The 17,201-nt window shown below is 39.6% G+C and overlaps 1 long non-coding RNA gene and 6 other non-coding genes across 15 annotated transcripts in view; all 7 read right to left on the minus strand.

Annotated features, from left to right (window-relative positions):
- Positions 1–17,201, minus strand: part of LOC130883126 (uncharacterized) — a 51,914-nt gene that overhangs the window by 13,105 nt on the left and 21,608 nt on the right. For 8 of the 9 annotated variants that reach the window (XR_009057879.1, XR_009057880.1, XR_009057878.1 and 5 more), the window contains 7 exons: positions 13,901–13,966; positions 10,962–11,033; positions 5,474–6,369; positions 4,549–4,633; positions 3,370–3,457; positions 1,292–1,479; positions 538–585 (listed from right to left, as the gene is read on the minus strand). This is a non-coding gene — a long non-coding RNA (uncharacterized LOC130883126). Of the gene's footprint in view, positions 1–537; positions 586–1,291; positions 1,480–3,369; positions 3,458–4,548; positions 4,634–5,473; positions 6,370–10,961; positions 11,034–13,900; positions 13,967–16,314; positions 17,162–17,201 lie in introns of those variants that run through there. The other variant, XR_009057876.1, reaches the window with a different exon arrangement.
- On the minus strand, positions 1,024–1,095 carry LOC130883173 (small nucleolar RNA SNORD113/SNORD114 family). The gene has a single exon (XR_009057885.1). It is a non-coding gene; the product is annotated as a small nucleolar RNA SNORD113/SNORD114 family (small nucleolar RNA).
- LOC130883185 (small nucleolar RNA SNORD113/SNORD114 family) lies at positions 2,972–3,043 on the minus strand. Its single transcript, XR_009057897.1, has one exon. It is a non-coding gene; the product is annotated as a small nucleolar RNA SNORD113/SNORD114 family (small nucleolar RNA).
- On the minus strand, positions 3,808–3,879 carry LOC130883175 (small nucleolar RNA SNORD113/SNORD114 family). Its single transcript, XR_009057887.1, has one exon. It is a non-coding gene; the product is annotated as a small nucleolar RNA SNORD113/SNORD114 family (small nucleolar RNA).
- LOC130883183 (small nucleolar RNA SNORD113/SNORD114 family) lies at positions 5,081–5,152 on the minus strand. The gene has a single exon (XR_009057895.1). It is a non-coding gene; the product is annotated as a small nucleolar RNA SNORD113/SNORD114 family (small nucleolar RNA).
- On the minus strand, positions 6,044–6,116 carry LOC130883218 (small nucleolar RNA SNORD113/SNORD114 family). Its single transcript, XR_009057916.1, has one exon. It is a non-coding gene; the product is annotated as a small nucleolar RNA SNORD113/SNORD114 family (small nucleolar RNA).
- On the minus strand, positions 7,755–7,826 carry LOC130883221 (small nucleolar RNA SNORD113/SNORD114 family). The gene has a single exon (XR_009057919.1). It is a non-coding gene; the product is annotated as a small nucleolar RNA SNORD113/SNORD114 family (small nucleolar RNA).

Below are 17,201 nucleotides of genomic sequence, written 5' to 3' on the forward strand. Positions count from 1 at the left end.
AGTCTTGACCAGAAAATTCATTACCACTGTAGTTTTAGTTATAGTTTATCTAACTGTTAAAGTAGACTAGCCTTAACATCTGTTAGTAAGGTCATCGGTATCTCCGAGGTGTTAGAGGATGTGACCTTCAGACTCTCAGACCTGTCGTCACAATCCAAAACTCACACAGACTCACTCATATGCAAGAAGAGGTCCTTATGGGTCCAACATCAGCCCTTCACTTCTTTATTAACTCTTATGTGTTGACTGAGGAATTGATCACAAATAGTATTGAAACTATTATGAATTAAAAACATAAGGACAAGATCTTTAAATATATTTGAGAGCTCAGCATCTTTTGCCATGATGAGTCTCTTTTGTTGCCATGGTGAGTCTGTTACTTATTCTTAATTTACCTAAATTTTTGTGTGTCAAGCACCTGCCATATTAACCTTGTAGTGACACCTGCTCGTCTCAGATGATAATAATCCTTTATCAATACAGTGAACTGTTTTGCAAAGCACACAAAACTAAGAGAAGAACATTGACTGTACTTACACTGTGTCTATATTGCTCATGACCAAAGATCAGCCTGGTGGCTTCATTCTAGGAGTACAAAGCAGAAGAAAATAAAACATGGTTGGAATTCGGTTCACTCATCCATGCGTTCTGTCTGCTGGTCTTTCCTCTTTCTTTCTAACTCTCATCGGAGTGTACCTTACACTATGTCTTGTTCTTACTGACAAAACAAACGGCAATGATTCTGACCCTACCAAGAGCTAGTTCCAGGACAGGCTCCAAAGCCACAGAGAAACCCTGTCTCGAAAATCCAAAAAAAAAAAAAAAAAAAAAAGACATTGGCTTTACTTATAGTTCATAAGGCATCTCAAAGGCTTTAGTATATATGATTACTACTTGTCCTGTGGAACCATGTCAGAATTAAAAATGCCTTACCAACTTATTTATTTTGTATATACTTATAAAAGTAGACTATCACTCATATCTGCTGCTGGGATCTGGGACATAATCTAATTATTTTAGGATGTGGACCTCAGACTTCCAGACCTGTATTCATGATCCACGAATCATATGCCACCCATTGTCATCATAGATCCAACATCAGCCCTCTCCTCCTCTATTAATATCTATATTGTTATTGAGCAATTGAGCAATTATAAATCAGGAAAATGTCCTTGAGCAAACATCAAACATCTACAGGATCTTTTACCTTGTTGAGCACTTGTTTGATTTTAAATTCTTAATTTGGAAAAACATTGCTAAACACACTATTTTACAGAGAAACTTTATTTACCGTTTGGACATAGTCGGTCTTCCAGAGAACGAGTAGTATTTCAACAATAGTGTGCGTAGTCTTTAAAAGTACCAAGTGGAGGCATGAACACTGACTATATGCAACTGTGTCTATCTTAGGGCTACAAGGATTAGAGCAGGAATCTCACAAGCAAGGAAGAATTTATACATCAGCTTAGGGCAGCCATTCTAAGAGTACAAAGAAGAAGAGAACATAAAAAAAGAGATTGGCATTCACTATTCTTCTCCATGCAATATGCCGACTTTAAATTTCCATTCTCCTTATGCTTCCTATATGTATACAGTGAATACAGTCATGGCACTGACCCTACCAAGAACATTGCCTATGGTTTTAGTTGATGTAGCATGGTATTCTCAGCCATCAAATCCAAAAGAACTGTTTGATCTAACATTTATGTATTGATTTAAAAAAGATTTCCTCATTTATTTTCATTAATATTTTATCTAATTATAAAAGAAAACTACTCTATCTGTCGCTAAGATAATGGGTATAAAGTAGGTATTTTATGCTATAGACCTCTGCCTCCCAGACCTGCAGGCACAATCAGCAACTCATCCAGCAGTCACCATTAATCTCCTTCTCTATTGATTTGCAGGCTATTGGCGACTAATGCTACTGAGATAACTATACATCACAAAAATCCAAGGACAAGACTCTTAAGTATACTTCAGAATTTCCAAGGCTCTTTCGCCATGATTGGTGTCTATTTTGTTATGCGCTCTTAATCTGGAAAAAAATGAACACGGTGTCTCCCTCATACACTATATTAACCCTTTGGTGATGGCTGTTCTTATCAGATAATAAGTGAGTTTTTAATCAAAATATGCACAGTCACTAAAAGTGACGTGAACCAACACAGGAATGTTGACTATATTCATACTGTGTCTATATTATGAATCCAAAGGGCTGAACATGAAGCTCACATCAAAGTGAGAATTTGCAAATCAATTCAGGGGAGAACCATTCTGAGCATATAAAGCAGGAAATATAAATATATTGGCATTCTGCTCACTCATCCATGTTCTCTGCACGCTGGTCTTACTCCTCTCCTCTTATGGCTCATTTACATATGCACCGCACTACTCTACGTTCATATGGAGAAAATAAGGGGCTGCTCCTCTGACTCCACCAGAACATTGCCTATAATTTTAATTCATGTGATGAACTCTGAATGAGGGATTATTTTGGGTATATATTTTAATACACTCATGCAATTAAGTCTTGGTTAAAAAATGACGTAGAAATTGTATTTATATTTTATGTAACTGTTAATGTAGATTATTCCTAATATCTGTCACTGAGATAATGAGTTTATACTAAGTATTTAATGAGGTGAACCTCAGACTGCGAGTTCTGCAGTTCACGCATCCACGCCCTCCACGTGCCTGTCTTGTCTCTTTCCTAGTACTCTTCATCCAAGTACGTATTAGACTAATATGTCTGCTTCTTGAGAAAGCAAATGGCTATGGAACTCATGGCTTTAATTATGGTTCAGATGGCATCCTTACTCATATATTGCGGTGTATTATTAGGACTCTTCTTGTGAATTTACACCTTAATTGGAATACATGCTACAAAATATGTTTTAAACTAAGCGTAAGACAAGACAAGCACTCATAATTGCTGCCAGTGACTGTGGTACAAGCTAGCTATTGCTATGTGAACCTCAGACTCCCAGATCTGTAGTCATGATACGAGAATCATTTACCACATCCGGTCATCATTGATCCAACATGAGCCCTCACCTACTCTATTAATTTCTATGTGTTTGTGAGTAATTACTCAGAATATTAAGATAGCTATGAATCACCAAAATCTAATGGCAAGGTCCTTGAGTATAATTCAGACCTCTGCAGGATCATTTATCCTGCTGAGTAAATAAATTAAGATTAATATAATTTTAATTTGGCAAAATTTTGTTAAACATTATATTTCATACACTTGCCATGTTTACAATTTTGCCAAGATTGTTTCTCCATATTATAGCAGTGTTCCATAAATACAATGAGCAATCTATTAGCAATATGAACCAAGACATGGACACTGGCGATACCCACACGGTGTCTTTCCTGCGAACACAGAGGCTGGATCACGAGGTTCAGTTTCAATTTAGACTGTATAAAATCAGCTTGCAGGGTATCCATTCTGAAAGTATAGAACAGAAGAGGTTATAAAAAGATTGACATTACTCTATGTGGTTTTCTTCTTAAGAAAACAAATGGTCATAGCTGTGACTCTACCAAAAACACTAATACAATTTTACTTTATTTGACATCAGAGTCATCGCTGGTGAATATACTGCTGTATTTAACATATATAGGTTGTTCCTTTGTAGAATTATGTCTTGATTGGAAAATGAGTTACTAATATTTGTTTATATCATTTTATATTATTGTATCATGTTACAATAATATTTATACTCATCTATTTATAAAATAGACTATTCCTTCCATACATCACTAAGATCACAGGTAATACCCTAGACATTTTCTGATGTGAACCTCAGACTTCCAGACCTGTAGTCACCATCCACGACTCATACAGCACCCGCGGTCATCATTGATCCAACATCAGCCCTCCTCTATTAATTTAGGCACTTTTATTGAACAATTGATCACTAGTACTACTGAGGGAATTGTAACTCACAAAAAAAAAAAAAACTAAGTACAAGATCCTCAGGTATAATTAAGAGTTCCTGCCTTCGTAGCTCTGGTATTCACTTTACCTTGTAATAGAAGTAGCATGTTGCTGCCAGAATACAAGCATTGCTTTGGGCAAATTAAAATGCATGTCCTTTCTTAATACACTAGAAAGGGGAAATAAAGTACACAAGTCCAAGTCTAAACGTCAGTACTTTTCCATGCAGATCTGTACAGATGTGAGAGGGTATCCAGTTTGTCCAGTGATTGTTCTTTAGAGGGTCAGACCCACAATATTGTGTTTGCTAATCATTGATTGTAGTCCCAAAAAAGCCTTGTGAAATGTTATGCCCTATGTAACAGCAGAATAACATAAAATAAAACTACATTTTATAAAACAACAACAAAAAAAAAAGAGTTCCTTAGTGTCTGTGCAATGAAAAGGACCGTTTTCATTACATATCCTTAGTTGGACAAGAGTTTATCAAATCTTGTGTTTCAAATACATTCAGCATTGGCCATGGCTGGTCTTTTTAATACAGTAAATGGCCTTTAGAAGCATCAAGAAGACAACATCCGAACACAAACGGTACTCACACTGTCTGCATTACAGTCTAAAACAGCTCATTATGAAGCTCATGAGCGAAGGAGAGTGAAAATCCGCTTGGGGGCGGAATCCATTCTGAGAGTACAAGACAGAAGAGATCATTAAAACAAAACAAACAAAAATGACATTTTGTTCACTCCCTCATGCACTCGGCTTGTATGCATTAATACCTCGATCACTCACCTAAGTATGTATGACACTGTCATAAGATCTACTAAGGATAGAAACACTGGACATTGCTCTGACAATACAAAGAAGGTTCTTATCATTTTACTTCCTGTGGAATCCTCAGGCATCCTGTCTTCATGAGCTCCTGTGTTCATGAATGTGTTAACAGCGCATTTACTAATAGTCTGCTAGTATTACTACTCAGTATTATTTTGGAGACTCCCTTGCCCTCTCATTTATTATGTTTTACTCTAATTACAAATATGGAAAAAAACTCATGAACACAAATATTATGATAACACGCTATAGCATATCTAACATTTTATCCCAGTTCCTCTCTACACGTGTTCTGGTGTGGACCTCAGACTCCCAGACCTGTAATCATGATCCCCAGATCATACATCATCCGTGTTCATCATTGATCCAACACCACCCTTTTCCTTCTCCTTCACTCTCTACATTTGTATCACTTAACTAGCCATGTCGCTGACATTCTTTCCATAACTATTCTCCAGAACCTCCTAGCACAGGATCCTGATGGATTAAAGCTATATATTCAACAGATCTATGCCACCCTGACTCTGTCTTTTCTCTTAACTTTGGAAATCCTCAACACTGTGTTCATGGTCATATTTAATTGAGAACACAGTTACAGATGCCTAACGGGAGCCTGTGCATGCCTTTACTAAGACAGGAGCGTTTTATCAAGGCCATCCAAAGCAAAACAAGAACTTTGCCTCCACTTACATCAGTTCCCTTGATCTTTAAACTTGAGGCTAGGAAAACCATGGACCTCCCAGCCAGGAAACAATGGGTCAGTCATCATCCATCCAGGGAGTACAAAGCAGGAAAAACAAAATAAAATGATTTGATATTTTTCAAATTATCTCTGCATTTCCCCTTTCACTATTTGTTATTTAGGATTCAGGTTGTTAGGAAGGTGTCTTGAGAAATCAAGTAAGACTCAAAATTAAAATGAAGGTGTTAACCCATACTAGGGCTTAATCCATTAATTACATTTCATATGTGAACTTGGCTAAATTTTATATAATTTTTATGCCAATTAATCTTAACAGACTTCTGTATTTTCTACATGTCGTAGCAGAATTTGTGGTCAAATATTTATTTTCGAATTGATCAATGTCTCAAAATATTCCTTTACATTTACATTTGTGTGTTTATTTGTATCGTGTTTCATTGATCCACTGAGAAAAGAACATTGCATGAAGGTGCCTGATTCTAATGCACAGTGCATGCTCCACAGGCCTAACTTCCATCCCCTGGCTAACGGAGGGAGCACCTGAGATATACTGTGATGTGAACCTCAGACAGAAAAAAATGTAGTCATCGTCAGTGACTTATAGTGCTGACCCTTGTCATCATCGGTCCGTGTTAGCCTTCTTCTTCTCTAGTAATGTGTGCCTATGGCCGTGTTTTCTTCTTCAGAACAACCAGATCCTTTGCTCAGATATCACTGATACTCTATAATAACACAGAGCATCCCATTGAGAAAAACAATACATTTAAATATTACTCACACAGGTGTTGGGGTCTTCATGTAAATACTGAGAAAAAGTGTGGGGTTTGTGAGCGGGGTCCAGTGCTTAAAGCAGATCAAAGCCATTGCTTCTGAGGGATGAGCACTGTGGATGATGAAAATGTAACGACTCAGCTTATGTACGCTTAGCAAACGTTTTTCTGTAGATGTTTAGATGTTTGTGAATCTGTGGTAATAGCTATGTATTTTCACTTAATAAAATGTAAGTCTTTGGGTCTGGTTCATTTCAGCGAGTAATAATTTTTGTAACATTTTTATAATGAAATTTTAAGAAATTAAGAATGTCAACTCAGACAGGCGCATGCCTTTAATACCAGCACTCGGGAGGCAGAGGCAGGCGGATCTCTGTGAGTTAGAGGCCAGCCTGGTCTACAAGAGCTAGTTCCAGGACAGGAACCAAAAAGCTACGGAGAAACCCTGTCTCGAAAAATTAAAAAAAAAAAAAAAGAATGTCAACTTTTCTTTCTTTTAAGTATTAAAGCTAAGACCTACAATGCACCAAGACTGTCCATGTGTCTGTCTACTACACATCCCCTGCTCACTATGGGAGAGGTAAACCTCCTGAGGGAAGCAATGTAGAAGGAAAGATATCCTGACTCAGTCTCCACAGCTGTCAAGAGTAAATATGCACAGAGTCATCTGGATGCATATAGGATTTTTTATCCCTGCAACTTCGAGGAGATGGGATAGACACTGCATAATTCTATAGTGTGTCTAAACAAATAAATACAATCACTATGGCAAAAAACTTGAGGGCTGGGTTTACTTGCCTTCTCTAGAGAATCGGGACCACACTAATCATGAGTGGTATTTTATAACAAAGGTCCTCCCTGGCCTACACTTTGGCCTCATTAATTGAGATACTAATATCCCTAGTCTATGTTTGATAGTGCCATCACTGCTGTCAGTTCAGAGCCATCAGACAATACTAGTGTCAGATTATATTATATATTCAGTAATTTAATTGTTTAATTAAACCGAGGAATGAAATTGAAACGCAATAAAAAGTACACCAGAAATCCCAGGCGTTCACCTGGGGCATGTTGTCAGCCTAGACTCATGGGTGAGCCCTCTTCAACTGGGATTTTATTTAGTGAATCATCAAATTAAATAAATATTTTGTCCTTTCCTTAATTAAAAAAAAACACAACATATCTGAAAAGAACAAACATTTATCCAGGTATTCCTTGTCTTGCAGCATCAGCCTTAATCGATGCGTTCCTAGAGCTCAGAGCCCCATAAATACATTAGCAATGATTCTTATCGCGTTAAGCTCTCACGCATTTGGAAGAGAAACAACCCTCTTTGTGTGTGTTCATTTATAGGGTTCTCAGTTGACTTACACACTGCTTTAATGCACAGAAACCCAAGAGTACAACCCGTACTATTTTTGATTTCTGGATTAAGTGCATATTCTTAAGAGCTAATAAATGTTTTTTTGTTTTGTTTTGTTTTCTTTTCTTTTTGGCAATGGAACTCAGAGTTACAGGGCTTAATCAAAGTCCTCTATTCAGACATTCCAGGGTACTCCTCATCGATCCATAAGCAATCTTTGACCTCTTTCTTTTTCTTTCAGAAACAGTTTTGTTTATTGACCCATCATTGTCTCACTGGCAGCAAATGCAATAAATATTCATGTATTTCAGAGAAATAGCCAGAAACAATAAGTTTGTGTGGACCCATGGGCTCCTTGTAGGTTCTTTTCTCCTAGCTTAGCTCTTTCCCGACCTTTTCCCAGGGGCCTTCAGTGAACCGTGGGGGGATCAACTCACAAGCCTGCCTCACAGTCCTCGTGTCTGTCCCTCTTTCCTCTTCTGTGTGTCCCTACAGTATAAGGGACCCTCTGATAGCACTTTGCAGAATAATGCAAGCATGCTATTAACTGCATCTCCAACACAGTCCCCCCAGAACCTCAGGTAGCTGCCAAGTACGTGAACTGTGGACAGTGCAATGGGGAAATTGAATTTTACATTTCACTTCACTTTAATTACTTTAGCTAGGAGCAGCCTTGTGTGTATGGTGGCAGCCCCATTGGACATGCAGCCTGAGATGTTATGAGCAGATAACTTGTAAGTAAACTGCAGTACACAAATAAAGTGCTTTGTGAGTAATACATGGCAATTGGACTCACAGCAATTGTCTCATAATACATTCATTTCATTGGTCTGTAGGTGAACACTTCAAAGAAATCAGCCCTGATTGGCAAGACTCATTCATTATTATGTAGTCATAAAGAGTCTTAACCACAGTGGCAACAGCCAAATTCCCATCTCAAAGAGGAATTCATTCACCTAGATTCTTCATTCTGTGGTGTCAGCTACCAAGTTTTAAAACAATGAGCCATTTAGATTGAGAATATTTTAAAAGCCATTAATTTGGTACTAAAGTATTCCTGAAATCAATTCGCATTTTTCTCATTGACCAAAGAATAGGCTACCTTTGCAACTGTCTGTTGTTGAGGAGGACGGATGTGCCTATCAAGCAACACAAAGGTCAGAGAACGTTTAGGAGAGAAACTTTCACAGAATGGGATGGATTGGTTCGCATTCCATTAGCAACTGACCAATGAGCTGCACTGTCATACAATCTATGCATTTACTGATTCACGTATTCCGTAACTCTAAGAATCACGTATTATCTATTGTCTTATTCTGAAGACAACACATACTGATCTCCGTTCCTTTTCAGATTTGCTGCCGTCTGCAATCTGGACACTAGCCCTGTCTGTCAGGATGCGTACTCTTCAGTGTGGCAGCCAGCATGGCGTATGGCTTGGGAGGTGGCTAGTATGGTTGAGAAACTTAATTATTTTTTACCTAATTTGAACTTAACTGTTTATCATGAGATGCATCTGAACAGTGGGGTTTGATTAACTAGTTCAGAAAGTAGAAGGTGCCTAGTTTTTGTCTTGAGGAACTTGAAGAGGATGGGGAGAATTGATTAACTAGTTAATTAATTGCGTGTTTGTTTACATTTTTAGTTTTTAATTTTAAAATTAAAAAAAAATTTAAATCACCTTTGAGGTAAGGTCTTGTGATGTAGCTAAAGCTAACCTGGAATTCGCAGTAATCCTCCTGCCTCAGTCTGCCAAGGATTTAGGTTACAAGCACACAGTACAATTCTTATGCCCCTATAGAATGGATTCAGGCATAAAGAGATATCTTTTACAGACTTATAATAATAGCAACCGTGTGCCGGGCGGTGGTGGCGCACGCCTTTAATCCCAGCACTTGGGAGGCAGAGGCAGGCGGATCTCTGTGAGTTCGAGACCAGCCTGGTCTACAAGAACTAGTTCCAGGACAGGCTCCAAAACCACAGAGAAACCCTGTCTTGAAAAACCAAAAAAAAAAAAAAATAATAGCAACCGTGTTCATCAACCCTCAGGATAATGTGCCAAAACATTAAGTGATGTTTCTATTTGTCCATTCATTTATTATAAAATGACCCACAAATCCATTTTAAAATAGAACAATTAAGTTTCTCAGCCAGCCATATAATTGTTGCATTTTTCTCTCCAGATGAAAACTAGTGGGAGGACCTGTAACAATCATTCAGGTTTTGTCGGGTCCCCTGTAGCAATGGTTAGTCATTAATTAGCCTTTGAGGGCCTGTTAATTGTGTTGTTTATCAAAATACTTTTAGTGTGCTTAGGAAAACAGCTCATTGTATTAAGTTGTTAATGAATGTGCTTATTTATAGAGCGTTACTAGTTTGATACTATACTAAATGCATAACTTGGTTATGGAAGAGTATTGGTACATTTTAAAATAAGTCATGCTATGAGCGACTCAGCACCAACACCAAACAATGGCAAAGGGGTGAGCTAAGTCCTCTCACAGAAATGAACAGCAATCTTTGCTTTATTAGCCCCTTTCATAACTGAATAAGGCAGAGCCGTTTTTGTCTTTGCTGCTGTATTGATTGACATTAATAGTAACTCAACACACGTAAACAATGAAAACCCAAAGGCACGTTCCCCATGCGCACAGCAGACCCCACAGTCACAGTCTAAAATTAATCAAGACATTGGATTCAGATCCCCCAGGCATAGCCATCGTCAATCCACAGGTGGTATTCTCTACTTTTATTCAGGCATATTATTCTCAACTTATTCATTGATTCACAAATAATACAATAAATATCCATGAATTAAGGAAGGAAAGAGCCTTGAAGACACAAACACATCACGACAGTGCATATCCCACAGAGCGACAGCCTGCCCATTCTGCCAAGAGCCTCAAGAGGGCAAATCTGAATGAATCCAATTCTGTGCACCCTATCAATTGCTGTCATTCAAGGAGCTGTGTCTGAGCTTCTTTCACTTCGTATTTGTATTTTACAGGTGGCACAATGAACCAGCATCTGATGAGAAGATTTGATGTTTTATCACAGTTGCCCCTCAGTGAGGGGACCGTGAATGCAATACAATGGAGACGTATCTGGGTCCATTATGATCTAAATCACATTAAAATATTCTGGAAATGGTTGAAAAGCGCTCATCTTTTTATCCTGAGGAATTTAGCTGTGCTGAAGTGGATCCCTCCCAATTGCTAGCTCACAAAATATTTCCATCACTATCAAGCTCAGGGCCACCTGGAACCTGAACCTTGGGGACCATTCTATGGACACGATGGCACCCCTCTCCCAACAAGGACAAGGCCTTTCGTTCTCACTTACATCTTTTCCAGAGGTAAACAGGCAAGATCTTCCCCAGAAGGTAGCCATGAAGCCATACCAGCTGTGCTCATTCTGAGAAGTAAAAGGCAAACATGCAAATGAATTAGTGTCATTTAGCTTCTGAGGAGGAACCACAGTTGGGGGGTGATCAATTAGCCATAAACGGTTTGCGTTCCGGTTGTAACACTTGGGAAGGCGGCAGTCCTTTATATTTACTGCTTTATGGGATTTAGAAGCGAGAACAGCACTTTATATTTATGAACCTGCATTAGTTTTTATTTTAAATAATGTAATGAACACTACTGAACCCAGCAGTAAATAAAAAAAGAAAAGGAAAGAAAAATAACTCTAATTATTAGGAACAGCTGGTGTGTTTGTTACCAACATACATAAGAGCAAAGTTGTCCTTTCAGTTGGACATTGCGGAAAGCTAGAGAGGAGAGATTTACCATATGCTACCATCTCTGTGATGGTCCAAGCTCAGTTTTCCTGGGTAAGCGCAGGCTCATGTCAGCGAGTGTATGCATGCATGTATGCATGTGTATGTGTGCGTGCGTGCGTGAGTGCACGTGTGTGCATAAGTGCGTGTGTATGAGTGTGAGTGCATGTGTGTGTGTGTGCGTGAGTGAGTGTGTGTGTGTGCGTGAGTGTGTGTGCGTGTGTGTGTGTGCATGTGTGTATGCATGTGAGTGCATGTGTATGTGTGTCTCTCTGTGCGTGAGTGCGCGCGCGCGTGTGTGTGTGTGTGTGTGTGTGTGTGTGTAAGACTAGAGGACAACTTTGGGTTCTGGTCAGAAGCTAAACATCTTGTTTAATGAGGTTATGTCTCTCACTGGTCTGGAGCTGGCTAGCCAACACGAGCTAGAGATCTACCTGCCTCTGCCTCCCCAGCACTGGGGTCACCGGTACAAGCCGTCATATACCCACTGCTGTCTCTCCAGCACTGGGGTCACTGGTACACGCCATCATATACCCACTGCTGCCTCCCTGGCACTGGGGTTTCTCATATACATCATCACACTCAACTTTTTTAATTTACATGAGCTGGGGATGGAAATCAGTTTCTCATGATTTCAAGGCAAACACTGACCGACTTAGCTTTCTCCCCAGCCCCTACTTACTTCCCTCACTAACTGATGTGTTTAATTTCTCATGGGATAATTTTTCTAGCAGAATTTTAAAGTTTGCCACAATCAAGCCAACACTGAAACACTAACAAGGTAAATTCCCAAATCCAATGCTGGAAAGGCCCAGAAAAATCTCTGCCTTCCTATGGATTTCGGAAGTAGATGGCATAACGATCCCAAGGGTGTAAAGGTTTCCACTGGTACATAATGGCTGAATTAAAACAAAAAGGACTGGTTGAGATACAAATTTAAGAATATGTCTCTTCTTAATCACACCGTGTTTGATGGGAGTCCACCCGTACTGTATCAACCCCTGAGTGGTATTTATGTTTTTCCTATGTCACCGCTTAAGAGAAGCAAACTTATTTGACTTGACTTAGTGTGTGTTTATTTCAACAAAGTTGTCTAGATTTTATCAAAGGTGGTGTGTGTGTGAAGTCTCATCGTTGCCCTGTGTATGAGTGTTCTTCCTTTAGTCCCTAATTACAGAAATGGCTTCTTTTCCTTAACATGGGCAACTCGCCTCAACTCGCTTCAACTGGCCTCAACTTGCCTCCTTTTGCAATAATCAAATAGCATGACCTCTACGATGCTAGGCACCTAAACTAAGACTCTCAAAATGACTAACCACCCACACTGCATTAAATGCTCGATAAAGTACAAGTATAGCACTTTGTTTTAATTAATTTGTTCATTTAGTGCATGCACTCGTGTGTGTGTGTGTGAGAGGGGGGGGGCATATATGTAGAGATCAGAGGACAACTTCTAGGGGTCTGTTCTTCTCCATGACTATTTCAGGGATGGAATTCAGAGATCATCGGGCATGGTGGCAAATGCCCTTACATGCAGAACCATGCCACCGCCCCCATTTTGTTGGTTTTGCTTTTTGTTGTTGTTGTTGTTTTATTTTGGTTTTGTTTGTTTTGTTTTGGAGAGGAACGTAACCATGGTTTGCCTCAAGCTCCTGATGCCCCTGCCTCAACTCCCTAAGTGTTAGGACTGTAGGCATGTGCCATCTTGACCAGTCTTATCTTCCTTAATTTTCAGCCACTGATAAGAGTATTTATTCATGGCTAGTTTTATTGCAGGAATGTGGGTTGTGCCACGAATCCACAAAGATCGGGCTTTGGGGACTCGTCTCTACGGGCTGCAGACACCACTTTGCAATAGTCCTCAGATTTCATAAGGGTTTAATCACTGTCCTCGTTCAGAAACCCCATGCTCCTCATCATTGGCCCATGCTGGGTGTTTGCTTCATTTATTAACTGACTGATTCATAATTAACAAAGCAGAGTCCCCGAAACCAGATCTTTGGGTTGGGGCTCTTTTCTCATTGAGAAATTCAGATCATACTAATTTGATAAGGGTGCTGAAGGGTGGCACACTATGGACTGTAAAACATGTCTGCTTTGGAGCAAATCCGTATCTAGTTTTGGTGTGGTCCTCTATTATTTAATCCAGCCATATGCCAAGGATGGCTCCATGAAACATGATGTACTGTCTTCCACCTCTGAAACACTCAAAGGCTTGTGTACTGGGCCATCCCCAGGGAGCTACTCTTGTGCATGCTGAACTCAGCCACAACACGAAGAGTAACGCTAAAGGCCAGGAGAACAACCTCTCCACTGAAAATCATTTCTGTTGTACTAATTTGGATTAAACATGATTTTGTAAATAACCCTGCCTTCCCTCAAGTAGTACATAGTTGGAGAGAGGTGCCTGCTTTAGGTACGTATTACTCATCTTGAAATCGATCAGCTACCATCTGTAAACAAAAGACTCCAAACAAAGACCAGGAACGAAGGGTCTTACCTTTATTCTCATCTATGCTCCTTACTCAGGACAACGATTCCATATTAAATAATTAAATCAGGGGTCCTACATTCACCACAGGAGGGAAAAGGAGAATTAGAATGGATTTATAATGTAATGAATGGGTCAAGCAGAACTACATAAAAGTAAACAAGATTTGATATAGAACTTGGGATGTTAAATATTGTAAACATGGAAGTTTAACCTTGTAAACATGTAAGGAACCATGCCCAAGAATAAGTTCTCCAGTAATTAGAAACATCTGTTAATCAGGGGGTATTTAACAAACTGTTGGCTGCTGTGCTTTTGCCTCTCCTAATGAACGGTAAACACCCAAGCAGCTCTCTCAATCGCAGCTACTAATACGCTCAGTATGCAAGAGGGCTACAGACTCAATTCCGCTTTGCCCCAATTAACAGCTGCTCTTGCTGTTTAGCAAGTAATAGCATTACTTATTCTTGGCTTATTAGACGGCTTGCTGTACACATAGGTGTGCCTCTCATGTAGTGTGTCTTTCTTTACTGTTTCTACTTCCTATGTACATGTTGATTCTCTTGAAATAACACACTTCACATCATGGAATCACAAAATTCCAAGGGCAAGTTGACTGAGTTTCCCCCAACTTCTGTACAGTTTCTCCACAAAGCATGGTCCTTCACTCACTGAGTAACAGATATCAGAGTTACACCCAGGCTTTACCAGAGGTGTTGACTCGCAGATCTCTCCCAAAAGGCACCATAGATACAGGTGTGGCCCTGGGGTATAAAAAATATTTTGGCCCTGGGGTATAAAAAATATTTCATCTGGCTATTGCCACTGCCCTCAATAATGGCAGGCTTGGTTCTTTTTATACTTTTATTAAGAAAACCAAAAAAAAAAAAAACCCTGAAGGTTTTGAATTAACATTCTTATCATTGGTCTCTGCTCATTTGGCAATTATGTGGACATTTAACAATTTTTTACACCAATGAATGGGTGTCACTTCTCTAAAGGAACTATCCAAGACCATACCAATAGATGACAAACACTTTTACATACAAATGACCATAGATCCCTGAGCAATGCTAAGAGCCTGTAGTGTTGGTTAGATGTAATAATAATCCATGTCTCATTACATTCCTTGTAATAATTTTATAACTTGTCCTCTTTTTTATTCTTACTTTTTAGAAATTCATAAACTAATTTCAGAATAAAAGTAAAAACCAAGCTGAGAATGTACGTAGCTTATGAGCCCTATCTACCGCCCACCACCAATGCTGGTGTAGAAGTAAAAAAGTCAATGTATTCCCCCAACAAAAGCCAAGGACATGGCACCGGGCACTTATTCCCTACAAAAGGGCTACTTCTACAGGACCTCAGAGTCGTACACGGGTTTAATCACAATATCCTGGTTTCAGATACCCCATGGTACTCATCATGGGCCCAAACATGCCTTCCCTTCTCTACATCTTTCTTCTCTTGTTAATTCACTGGTGCTTACCACATCACACAAAACTCCAGAGACTAGAGCTCCCTTTTCTTACAGAATAAATCTCCCTAAACCGTGGACCTTGGGGAACAAAAATGATTCGCCAGCATCTGGGCCTCCTACCACTCTGCTCTGACTGGTGGTACCCAGGCCTTTTCACTGAGGGATGTGTGAAGATGGCCCAATGGAAGGTAATAAAGGCAGCACCTCCCACCACTTGTGATTTCTTCCCTGTCAGCCAGGGTCAGACTGACAGACAAATGTTCAAATCCTGTGTGGTAGAAAATGGCACCCTAAACAAGGCAAATAAAAGCTAAGACTACTTATTTTAGCACCACAATATAGAAATATTCAGGCATGGAATGAACAAATTGTATGGGTCTATATGAATAAAACGATAAGACTCATTAATAAAGTGAGGTTTATCATGCGATAAGATAACAGGAGAAGAAGAAGAGCTTTCCCATGTTCATGGACAGGAACAGCCCATCTCATAAATATCAACTTTTTTCTAACTTAACTTGGAGATTCAGTGCATTCCAAATAAAATATCAAGTTATTTCTGTGAATATTGATTCACTTATCCTAAAATTTGTTCAGATCTTTCTGACCAGAACGCCCCAGTAAAGTAGAATGTTTTTTGAGACTGGTGAATCTGCAGAGGCAGGTCCAGCCCAGTCTGCCATAACTAATTATTCCTACCATGGATGGAAGATGCTCGTCTATGGAACACACTCAACAGGAAACTTGCACTCACACACACCCACACTGTGTTTATGACATCCTTGCTCATAATTCCCAGCAACCAAGATTCCTTCCCAAGCCACAAACCATGGCACACATAGAAAATGGAACATCATCAGCTCACACTCAACACATGAACCCCCACAGCATGAGACAGCATGGAGGGAGTGTTATATGCATTTTGCTCATGAAAGAAACCAACCTGGAAAGGCATCGTGCTGTATGATTCCAACCACATGCCATTCCAACAACGGCATCCTGTGGACGGACAGTGAAATCGGGGATTTCCGGGGTTGGCAGGGAGCAAGAGAAAGACAACTGGGCATCCCCAGGGCTATGAAAGTACTCCACAGAAGGCTTGGATACCATTGCACATCTAGCCAGACACATAACAAGTATGCCTGAAAGAAGTCCTGGCGTGAACTGCAGACTGAGAAGTACCATGTAGGTTCATCATTCTCAATAAATGGTCTACGCTACTGGATGATACAGACGGTGGGGGAAGCTTTGGAGATCACACAGGTGTGTGTGGCATCCCTCGAGTCAATTTTTCTAAGATCCTAAAACTGATCTAAAAAAATAAAATAGTGGGGGAGGGGAGGTGTGGGTGGAAACATTCAAGGAAACAACTGGCTGGCACCAACAACACCCAATTCTTCACAGGCCCTCTTCTTATGTCCCTCACCTCAAGAAGTGACCCTTGACCTGGAAATTCAATTAACCCTATTTCTCTTTTCATGAGATCTTCCTGTCATCACATACACCTGGAAATGCTCCATCCACAGCTCGCCTTTATTGTTTCTATTCATCTACATATTTTCTTCATTTATTCATGTGTTAACTTATAAAAATATAAATTGAACTAAAGAATCTTTGGGGGGTGGGTTCTGAACAGGGTTTCTCTATGTAGCTCTGGCTGTTCTGGAACCTACTTTGAGGATCAGGCTGTGCTTGAACTCTCACAGATCTGCCTGCCTCTGCCTCCTAAGTGCTGTGACTAAAGGCATGTCCTACTACTCCTCAGCTTGAACTAAAGAATCTTGACAAAAAAAAAAAAACCCAAAAACCCAAACAAAACAAAAAAACCAC

This window comes from Chionomys nivalis, chromosome 10 (assembly GCF_950005125.1).
Source record: "Chionomys nivalis chromosome 10, mChiNiv1.1, whole genome shotgun sequence".
In the NCBI taxonomy this organism is placed as follows: Eukaryota; Metazoa; Chordata; class Mammalia; order Rodentia; family Cricetidae; genus Chionomys; species Chionomys nivalis.